A 12,228-nucleotide genomic window follows, 5' to 3' on the forward strand; every position below is an offset into this window, starting at 1 on the left:
AGTTCTAAAATAAGCATGGATCCATGTAGAACATATAACAACATACATAAAATACAATGTGCGTTCAGAACGGCGTAAATTATCACAATATAAAAAATGACACAATATGAATGACACAATAAAAAATGAATACAGTCATAAATCCATCAACTTTCGTTGGATGGGCGCTGATCACAAAGGTAGGATATAATATAGACAAGTGTTACAACGTGTGTGTGATTACACGTGGAGAACTTATACAATTGGTGTAGTGAAAGAGTGAAAAAATGTGGTGTGGTGAACAAGTGAAAAAATGAAAAAATATATATAGGTGGATGTCAAAAATAAGTGTCCAATCAAAGTTCCAAATTACATGTATCCAGTGTGGGTAATAAACGTGTGGTACCAAAAAAACAGTTTCTTAGAAGCAAAAAATATGTGAAGAAATGTAGAAAAACGTTTATGGAGAAACCATGATCAATGATAAAAGCAAGATCCAAAAAACAATTCCCAAAAAAGGGGCAAAAAATATCTTCAAAACCTGTGAAAAAAAAGAGAAATAATGGTGCAATAACGTTTTTACAATCCAAATAGTGATAAGAATTAAGCTCACCAGTATGTCAACGCGTTTCGGCCTTCCTGGCCTTTATCAAGACTATACTGTTAGTGATTTCTCTGGGAGCTTTTATAGTGTGGTCACTGTGATGATTGGGTCAGTTTTGGCGCCAAAAATATTGGATCCGCCCTTTCCTGTTTAGCCCATTGTTGCCTGGGAAAATGACTGCTACCCATCTTAGTTCTTATTTTACATGATCAGATAATAGTTTTAGCCGTGTTTAATATATATATAGTACATGTTGTGTTTATCAATTTCATTTCTTTCTTTGTTTGTACGCTTGTGGCATGATTATAGTGTTATTTGTTTTCCGGTTTTTGCCCCACTTCCGGGTCTAGGGGTTATTGGCTAATAATATTCTGATCTGTATCACATCCGGTTTCATCTACATCACTTCCGGTTTCGTTATTACCGGAAGTTGATGTCGTAAACATCCGATGTCTATATTGTCGCAGCTGATTCCGCTCTAGCCGGTAATGAGCTTGGTGCATACCTTTCTGGAATACTTTTGGGATACCTTTCTAAAGTTCTGGTGGGCAATTGTCATCTTATTCATAAAAATGATTAGTGTGTTGTGTACGAAAGATGTACGAAAGGTGGCCAAATTCGTCAAACGTGTAAACACTAATGCAAAGTCTTAGTTTGAATAAAATGAGGATCTAGGTCTTATTATGGACAATTAGGAGTTGTATCAAAATCACAGGGGTGGGTAGACGGAGATGTTACATAAAAAGTAGTTATCTAATAGCTGTAGGTATTTGATGAAAATCATTGGATAATGTAATCAAATATTAGTCGGATAAAATATTAATATTAATAAAATATTAATCCAAACTGGTGGTTGGCACAGAGCATATAGAGCAGTCTGCCGTTAGGGTGTCCAGTGTGCGGCTTACACTGCTCATTGTATGCTTAAAACCCAGGTTGTCTAAAGGGTGTTAATAGATGTGAGCCTAAGGTATTATTTGATGAATTAACAACGTCAGATGCATGGACGAACTAGAGTCGTCACACAGAGGCGTAGATAAGGTTTAGAATAGCGTGGCTAGTGCCTTAGTGGGTTATGTCAAACTGTTACCTAATCTGTGCTATCGATTAGTAGTAGGTGGGTCGTAGATCAGGAAGGGGATTAGTTGTGTCGCTTCTGTACTGTTTGTGGGATCCGACCTTCTCGGTCGCTTTGATAAATATATACCTATATACTTTAAGCCTAGGGACTAGGTCCCCTAATCAGTACCTATCTGTAAATCATGGGTCTAGGTTCAGCATGGAAACTGCTATTTTAAAAAATGGACTTTCCAATATTTCAAGCGACTGGTGCTATATTGGTTTGGATATGGGGTGTCGAATGGGTTGCATTGAGTTCGATGTCTAAGATTTGTTCTATGCTAAATTAGATCAGTGGACAGTGGATCTCTGCAGAGCTAGATTCATAAAGGTCTAGAGTTGTTATGTGTTTGTATTCACAGGCTGATAGGAGTCTGCCAGCTATTCAAATCTGGTCGTGCATTTATTAGAGGGTTAGCTTATTTTATCTGTCAGCTAGTTTGGATCTATCAATTTGATTATCAGTAAAGGTCCTCCTTGAGGGCTAGTGTGAAGACACATGCGGTCATGTTATGACTCTTCTGATAAAACCATTTGCGAATTGGAGTGTCTTTTCCTTATTCGGTGGTGTAGTCAACCTTTAAGAAGAAGAAATGCTATGCTTTGGCTAGTCTTTTGTCCAGGCCAGGAGGTGTGACAGGTCTTCTTTATGGTTCAGTCCTTTTGGGAAGAGGCAGTCCAATGCAAAGATCCATTTTGATTCATGGAAAAGTAATTTTTTCCCGTAGTCCCCTCCTCGCCAGTTTTTATTTACCTTTTGGATTCCAAAGAACTTGAAATCTTTTATGTTGCCTCCATGTTTTGTGGAAAAATGTTTGTATAGAGGTGTGTCAGTATTCAATTTCTCGATGCACAGTATGTGTTCTCTAATACGATCTTTCAAAGCTCTTGAGGTCTGTCCCACATATTGGAGGCCACATGTGCAATATATCACGTAGATAATTCCCTTATCTTGGCATCTGATGAGGTTTTTTATTTTATAATCATCTGTCTTGCCGTGTGGGGAAAATCGGCTGGTTTTGATACCACACGTTTATTACCCACACTGGATACATGTAATTTGGAACTTTGATTGGACACTTATTTTTGACATCCACCTATATATATTTTTTCATTTTTTCACTTGTTCACCACACCACATTTTTTCACTCTTTCACTACACCAATTGTATAAGTTCTCCACGTGTAATCACACACACGTTGTAACACTTGTCTATATTATATCCTACCTTTGTGATCAGCGCCCATCCAACGAAAGTTGATGGATTTATGACTGTATTCATTTTTTATTGTGTCATTCATATTGTGTCATTTTTTATATTGTGATAATTTACGCCGTTCTGAACGCACATTGTATTTTATGTATGTTGTTATATGTTCTACATGGATCCATGCTTATTTTAGAACTGTTTTTATTGTATCCCTGTATTATTATATTGTTCTAATACCTGCATTAAATTGCTTTTTTACTCATCCCACCCCAATTGCTTTTTCACTCATCCCACCCCATAGACCACTTAGCCTTTTAAGCTGTAAGCGCTCACTCACTCAGCCCAGTAAGTCATTCTTCCCAAGCCCACTAGGGGGCTCTTGCCAGTGAGCTTAAGGCACCGTATTACTAGCGCTCAGTCTACTACATCTGATTTTTGCATAACTGACAGTCTCAACATGGAGATTGCAACCTCCACAGACGAAACAGAACATACAGGATAAAAACACCTGTTCCAACCTCCTGTACACATGACAGGACAACAACCCTTCAGAGAGAGAAGGACAAACACCCCCACCCCCGAAAGGGAAAGGCACATATAAGAACAGCACACATGCTCACCAGACATGAGCCATAGTCTGTTGAAAACAAAAGCCAAATGAAAATCATCCAGACAACCTAATGAACACAGACAGAACTCCCCCTGAAGGGGAGCCCAAATCGTTCAAAGGACCAGACAAGCCATAAGGAGTATATCCGAAAGTGCCCAGGATCTTGGCCAAGCTGCTAGCAGACTCAATTTGGCCAGACCATAGGCCATAATCTATGGTCCCTGGAAAATTGGATCGCCCCGAACCAGCCACAGGATCATAAGTTTCCGGACATCCAGAAAGATCCAAAACAAAAACTAAAGGTCCGAGCCTCAGAATTGTTTAAAACAAACAGCCCAGGGAACACAACTACCCCACAGGGGAATAATCGGACTACCCCGGAGAATGGGACAAGACTCACTCGTAGATCCCAACCCAAAAGGAAGAAACACTCCTTGCAGAAGTCCAACACTCCAAAAAGGAGCAAGGGCACGACAGTGATGCGCCAAGACTCTAAAGACCAAGGGAGAACATTGAGGACAAGACACCCGAAGAGTAGAACAAAAGCTAGTCTCCATATTGCCTAAGTACGTAACTAGAGGACCACACCCAAGGAAAAAGACTGCAGAGCATCCCAACCTTGTTAGAAAAAACCCCTAAGCGAAGCTTGGGGAAGGAGACAACACAGCCCAACGTCCCTGATAGGGAAACAACAAACTCCCTAGAGTAGGAAAAGCCACACAGCCCTCCTTAAAGAGAGTATAATCGGCTAGCCTGTGAACCGAGTAGAAGTGATTGTACAGAGCTCCTGAAGAGTGTTAGACAAATATGCCTTACAAAAGTGTATTTCTTTTTTTTTCTACTGACCGCTGCATTGCGGAGAGACAATTAACTGACTACCCTGTACTGGGACCCTTGCTGGCACTAAATTTGGCTGCATTTCATATCCTGCAAGACCGGACCGTATACAGCTCTGAGGTGGCCTTTAGAAGTGGACCATACGCTGCGCAGCATAACTACGAGTACCGGGTGCTTGGAGGCACCCCCCCGACACCTACCTACGCAGGATCACAGCTGTGGGACTCAGGGTGTAGAACGGTCCCGGTGGCGAAAAGGCGCGAAAGATCGGCATTCCTTAGTGACGTCACCGGACCGCGACAAAGTGAAAGCGACCGCGCAGACACCGACAACTGGGCTGAAGATCAGGCGCTGGAGACACAAGTAGTAAGATCCCAGCTACACCTTTGCCTCTGAGTGAGTACCGCAGGCTGGGTCGGGGGGAAGGAAGGATTACAGTCACTGTGTGCCGGAGGGCCGGGGCTCCGCTCCGGAGCACACACATACTCACGTGACCAGTTTGCGGATTAGTAGAGGTGAGGCGGATAAGAACTCTCAGCTACCTGGACCACAGTAGCTGGTCAGACTCGACTCTAAGTGGGACTTTTCAGCCTGCCGGCACCAGTTTGGCCCTCAGCCTAAGGCCCTACTATGCAATAATCTATTACAGTTTATAACAGACCATTGAGATCATTTACTGCAGGTGCCCCTGATATCACCACTTTGTCCTTGCACCTTTAAACATCCACTATATCTTTTCACTACACTGCCTAAGGTGATGCAGGCCTTGGCCTGCTGGCCCTCATTGGACTGCCTATACCTAGCGCATCCTTTATACTGATGGTCTAACGGGCCTACAAAGTTTAACTGTCCAGAGCCCTCACTCTGCCTGGCTCATAGGTGCTCTATTGAATTGCTTGCAGATACAGGAGATCTGTACCATATCTTCACAATACTTCTCCTGAAAGCCAAGGCCTCTGTGTTTACCAGCTGTACAGGGGGGTGTAGATCCATAGTGTCTCTCCCCCTCCTTTCCTGCTCTACCTTAGAGCGGGTCATACCCTATTTCCCTTTTCCGGCTGAGCCCAGTGGTGGCACTTTCCCTGGGGAGAGACACATCAAATAACGGAATATCAGTCCCAGGAGCTATTCATTACCCACCCCCCAGCCTGACCGCCCTATAGCCACAGCCGCAATAGCCTTCCACTAAAGACATTTCTTACTTGTCTAGCTTATTCAGTTTGGCAATGAGGTGCTAAATCCTACAGCGCCCCTCCCCACTGGTGCGAAAAAGCTGTGCCTGCCAGGTCTCCCAAGCTGAGACCCCTCTTTTGCTTTTTTTCTTCTATAAGACCTCCGACATCCTATACACCTATAACTAAAGGTCCTGCTATATAATGTCACAACAAACCAAAAGGAAGTCTAAGGGACCCCATCCTTCAAAGCACACAATCCGGGACCATTTCCAACCCATTAGAGATCCTATACCGGACATCTCAGATGATGACAGATCTATCTCTCCTCCTCTATCTGAAGGGAGGGCCAGTGTGAGAAGCTCACCACCCTCCCGCACGCAGTCTGAAATAGTCACCATTGACTCTATAAAATTGCTATTAGATCAACAAACCCAATCTTTTGCAAAACGATTCGACAAACTAGAGAGGTCTTTTGATGACCTACGGAAAGACATTGTCACAGTCAACGAGAGAACAGATATAATAGAGCGTAAACAAGACAACCTACTAGTAGATCATACGAACTGGGTTAGCTATACTCAAAATCTCGCAGACCAGGTGTCCTCACTGGAGGCGAAACTAGCAGACCTAGAAGACCGTTCCAGACGGAACAACATTAGGATACGTGGAATTCCTGAGTCTGTGGGCCCTCAGGAACTAGAAAAGTATGCCCAAGCACTCTTCAGAGCTATTTTAGGTCCTGCAGGAGAACATGATGTGAGAATTGATAGAATACATAGAGCGGCTAGACCACAGAACCTCCCTATGGATAAGCCCAGAGACACCATAGCCAGACTCCATTACTATTCCTCCAAAGACAGACTTATGAAAGTGACCCTGAGACAACCTCAGTTACCAGAACAATTTCAGGACATAGCATTATATCCAGATTTGTCCTCCTTTACCCTTCAGCAAAGAAGAAGCTTCAACGAATCCACCAGAGTCCTACAATTGCACCAAATCCGGTACAGATGGGGATACCCTACAAAGCTGATCATTACCAAAGATGGAGCTCAACACACAGCCCTTACCCCGCGGCAGGCTCAGGATCTGCTGAGGGTTTGGAATTTGCCTTCTAGGAATGTGGATGGAGACCCTCCTTGCCCACAAGGGGCGGGACCCCCGCTAAGGCCGGGGGCTCAGGCCTGGAATCCAGGCAGACAGGAACCAGCTCGACAAAATCCGGTTCGATGATCCAATCTCCTTTGCCATTTGCAACGGACAATCTCCTACCTATATAACAGGACCCTTGTTGGACGTGTTGCAGGCTAACCCTTGTTGGCCAGCTCTCTTTGGGGACTGAGACTGTTTCCAACGCCTTGGCGTTCCCAGAGGACTGGTAATGTACCAAAGAATGACCCTCTTGTTAATTATTAGTTGTTTACTGTTTATTGCTCCTACAGGTGACCTACATAATACAAATGTTTAACTGAGGTTACCAAGCCACTTCCTAATTAAGTGGTGCTACTAAAGGTCAATCTTTACCCTTGGCTACTTTCCCCTCTTTTTTTTTTTTTCTACCTCCTTCCCTGGTTCCCCCCTCTCTCCTCGCCTCCCTCCTCCTCTTGCCTCCTCTCCATCTCTCTGTTGCTCCTTTCTTCCTCTCCTGACCCCCCTCCCTCTACCCATGGTCCTCTCCTCCCCTCGTCTCCTCTTATCTCTCCACCAGCACTATCTTCTCTGCCATTTCCCTTCCTTCCCTCACTTCCACCTCTCTAGTTTCCTTACCTAGCTTCTACACTATCACTCCTCCCTCTTTCGACCTGATCTCTGAATCAGGCCTATACCCCCCCTATGATTGTGCAACAGAAGGAGGCAGGTCTTGGTAAACTCTACCCCCTGGGGGCTATCTCCTGAAATGTGAAATGCCAATGTTGAGAATGTAATGCTGCCCGGCTGTGCCTTTAATTTCCTATACCGTGTACTTCTCTACATGTCTATTTTGTAAATGTTTATACGAATGCTTATACTTGTCTATTTTCTATGACTTATATGTGTCGCCTGATATACAGAATAACTTTTGTTGGCCAGCTCCCTCTAAGGACTGAGATTGCTCCAAATACCTTGACGCTGCCAGAGGACTGGTAACGTACCACAGAATGAACCCCTTGTTAATTGTCAACTGTTTGTTGTTTAATGTTTTCTTTTAGTGAATTATATACTGCTCATGTCCACCCCAGGTCTCCAGGTCACTTTCTAGCTCAATGGTGTTACTGGAGACCACTGCTACTCATTACTATTTTGCAGAAGTTTTTATGAGTGTTTGTATTTCCCTATTTACTATGACACACAAGTGCCACCTGTTGCCTATCATTGCCTCCAAAGGTCTTTGGTCCCTTTACATACCTTGCTTAACCAGAACGCGAAAGTATAGCACAGGTCCAACCACTCTCCCCCCCCCCAGTCCTAACACCCTTTGTCTCCCTTCCCTCTTATCTCACCCCTCCGTTACCCCTTCCCTCCCCCTTTCTTTCCCATCGGCTTTCTAGGCTAACTGGCCACAGCGCCTTCAGCAAGAAGTTTAATGCTCATACATCATGCACTGGTGGTGGAGGGGAGCCTTTGGGCTGCCCCCTTCACCAGCCCCCCCCCCCCCCGGGGACTGTTACTTCCGGTGCGGTTAGGGATTGTCCACTTTATCCTCCGCACTCCCTATTTGGCAGAGTGTAGTAGTCTCTGCCCAGCCTGAAGAACCTAGTATATTTTAGTGTACCCCTTCCCCAAATTCTTCTATCTCGGCCCGCCCCCCTTCCCTTCCTCCTCCCCTTTTTTCTTTTTCTTTCTCTCTACTATGAGAATCGCCACGCTAAACGTTCGGGGTCTTAATTCCCCTACTAAGAGAAGCCTACTTCTCAAATTTCGGAAAGATCAACGGCTAGATGTTGCGTATATACAGGAGACACATTGGACGGAGTCTCAGGCCACCATGTTTCACCCCAGAGATTTCCCGATCCATATCGGCACTAACTTTGTGGGCGATGCTCAAGGCTTATCTCCGCTGACTTTTTATGCAAAGGTCTTCGGAGGCCAGAAGGCTCAAAGGGGCTAGCTTAGCTCAACTCTATCATGAGTACACTCTTTCCAGAAATCAGCTTAGAGGGGCTAGATCGGACTCCCTGATAAGAAAACTCCAAGCTCTTAAAAAACAGATTGAGGCCTGTGAGCTCGAGAAGGTCCAGAGAGGACTTTATCTTTTGAAACAGAGGTACTACCACAAAGGGTACAGAGCGGATAGGCTTCTGGCCCACAAACTTCAACAAAGAACCCTACTAAGCAAAATAGCATTTATCACAAGATATAATAGAAAATTCTACTCCCCTAGCGACATAGGAGAGGTTTTTGCTGACTACTACAGCGGCCTATATCAGATATCTGATGACCCCTGCTCACACTTTGCACCGGTGTCCGCTATCCCTGAGTTCCTTAACAAGCTCCAATTGCCGAGGGTTCCTGAGGACCTGGTGGACCTTCTCGCTGCCCCCATCTCGACGGAGGAGATTGTGATGACGATAAAGAGCCTTAAGGCACACAAATCTCCAGGGCCGGACGGGTTTGATGCCATGTTCTATAAAAAATTTGTGGCTCAACTGTGTCCCATCCTTACCCGTGTGTTCGGTGAGGCCATGGCGGCTGGCAGGTTCCCCCAAGATTTCTTGGAGGCGTCAATTATAACTATACCCAAGCCTGGGAAGAATCCTGAGTTCTGCGAGAGTTACCGCCCAATATCTCTCATAAATGGCGATGTAAAACTATACGCAAAAATTCTGGCCTCGAGACTAAACAAAATCCTTCCGGTCTTAGTCCACCCGGACCAGGTGATATTCACCCCGGGCCGCCAGGGCTTAGACAACACTAGGCGCCTACTGAATATTTTCTTTGAGACTGCTGCGCTCGGGATCCCACTGGTTACCCTGTCGCTAGATGCTGAAAAAGCATTCGACAGGGTCCGGTGGGAGTACATGGTTGAGGTCCTGCGATCTTTTGGTTTCCCTTGTGCTTTCATAACGGCGGTGATGGCTCTGTACTCGGACCCATCTGCTAGAGTGAGAGGATTGGGGTTCGTATCTAGAGCTTTTAAGATCAAGAATGGCACGAGACAGGGGTGCCCTCTGTCCCCACTGCTTTTTGCCCTGATGATGGAACCTCTGGCCACCAGGCTCCGGGCGACCCCCTCTATCCAACCCCTGGTGCTACATGACATCCCGCAAGTCCTGGCGCTGTTTGCGGATGACTTGACGATATTCCTGGCTGAGCCGGAGGAATCGCTTCCTGAACTATTTAAAATATTGGTAGAGTTTGCTAACCTATACAAAACACAAAGCACTAGGGAGCGCTGAAACCAGCTTAAGAGTAAGGATTATAGAATATATATAATAATAAAACACCTAACCTGATACTAATATGATACTACTATAATAGGCAATATGTATAATACATGTAAATTATGAATTATGTGTGAAAAAAATCTTTTCAAAATTGGAAAAAATTATATATGAAAAAAATTCTATGTGAAAAAATTCAATTCTATAGAAGATGCCAGCAACAAATACTAGAATTGCATATCTATATATAAAAAACTTTATTACAATATAAGTCGACCTATTCAAGACATACAATAATAAATCACAAAATTAAGAAAAAAAGAAAATTAGTATAAAAAACTCCTTAAACCAAAAGTTCATGCATAAGAAACATTTCCCAGGAGTGGACGATTTTTCGGCTTGTTACTATGTGGACCCACGCTCATACAAGGATGCTGTTCTGTGTATAGTTGTAAGAGGAGCGTTCCCAGGACAAAAGAGGCAGTCGCAGCCAATGATGGTATTTCCCCTATGGACAAGGAATCCTCTTAGTAAATGTCACACAGCAAATAGCAGGGGAAGTTACATCCGTACTTACATAATAATAAGCAGCAACCGGCCTCCAAACTTGAACCAACGATCTGTGGACATACCTTTCAATAGTAACCAATGGCCACTGGAAACAGAAAAGCTTTAACAGGGAAAAGCAATTAGATATACTAGGCTAGAAACCCAGTGAATTTTTTGCAGCTTTCTTTTACAGGATATGCATTCTCGCTCCCAAGGCCTGTTTATAATGGCCAATACTGCACAAAAAACACCTAGCAGAGGGTTATTCAGCCACAAGATATCTGCACAAATAAAAAACTCCAAAGTTGTAGGAGTTTAAAATAGAGCAAATAGAGCAACGCGTTTCAAAATGTAATATCTTTTTCAAGCTCTAAAAACCAAATGAACAATGCTCTCTTTTAAACCCACTTCCAGACAGCTGATTTGATTAATTAGTCTGCCACCTGTTTTGTAAAAGGTGAGGCTGTTAACATTAGTAGATTTATAAGCATTGTTATCAGTGAAAATATTTGCAGAATATACATTCATATTTAAAAATTCATGTTTAGAACTAATTTTATATTTAAAAAACATTCTTGTTAAAAATATTGCATAGTATTCTGGAAACAATATTAACATATTTTTAAATATGAATGTATATGTTTCAATCATTTTTTCTTACCTTAAAAAATTTGACTTTTTCCCTGTGGGCTGTTAGGCTTGCGGGGGCAGAAAATGCTTCATTTTATTGCGTCATTCTTGGCGCGGACTTTTTTGGCGCAAATTTTTTTTTCTGTTTCCGGCGTCATACGTGTCGCCGGAAGTTGCGTCATTTTTTGACGTTTTTTTGCGTCAAAAATGTCGGCGTTCTGGATGTGGCGTCATTTTTGGCGCCAAAAGCATTTAGGCGCCAAATAATGATGGCGTCTTTTTGGCGCTAAAAAATATGGGCGTCATTTTTTGTCTCCACATTATTTAAGTCTCATTATTTATTGCTTCTGGTTGCTAGAAGCTTGTTCACTGGCATTTTTTTCCCATTCCTGAAACTGTCATTTAAGGAATTTGATCAATTTTGCTTTATATGTTGTTTTTTCTCTTACATATTGCAAGATGTTCCACGTTGCAACTGAGTCAGAAGATACTTCAGGAAAATCGCTGCCCAGTGCTGGAGCTACCAAGCTAAGTGTATCTGCTATAAACTTTTGGTATCTGCTTCTCCAGCTGTTGTTTGTATTGCATGTCATGTCAAACTTATTAATGCAGATAAAATTTCCTTTAGTACTGTTACATTACCTGTTGCTGTTCTGTCAACATCTAATTTTCAGAGTGTTCCTGATAACATAAGAGATTTTATTTTTTAAATCCATTAAGAAGGCTATGTCTGTTATTTCTCCTTCTAGTATACATAAAAGTCTTTTAAAACTTCTCTTTTTTCAGATGAATTTTTAAATGAACATCATCATTCTGATACTGATAATGGTTCTTCTGGTTCAGAGGTTTCTGTCTCAGAGGTTGATGCTGATAAATCTTTGTATTTGTTCAAGATGGAATTTATTCGTTCTTTACTTAAAGAAGTATTAATTGCATTAGAAATAGAGGATTCTGGTCCTCTTGATACTAAATCTAAACGTTTAAATAAGGTTTTTAAATCTCCTGTAGTTATTCCAGAAGTGTTTTCTCTCCCTGATGCTATTTCTGAAGTAATTTCCAGGGAATGGAATAATTTGGGTAATTCATTTACTCCTTCTAAACGTTTAAGCAATTATATCCTGTGCCATCTGACAGATTAGAGTTTTGGGACAAAA

The sequence above is a fragment of the Bombina bombina genome, chromosome 1 (assembly GCF_027579735.1).
Source record: "Bombina bombina isolate aBomBom1 chromosome 1, aBomBom1.pri, whole genome shotgun sequence".
Classification (NCBI taxonomy): domain Eukaryota; kingdom Metazoa; phylum Chordata; class Amphibia; order Anura; family Bombinatoridae; genus Bombina; species Bombina bombina.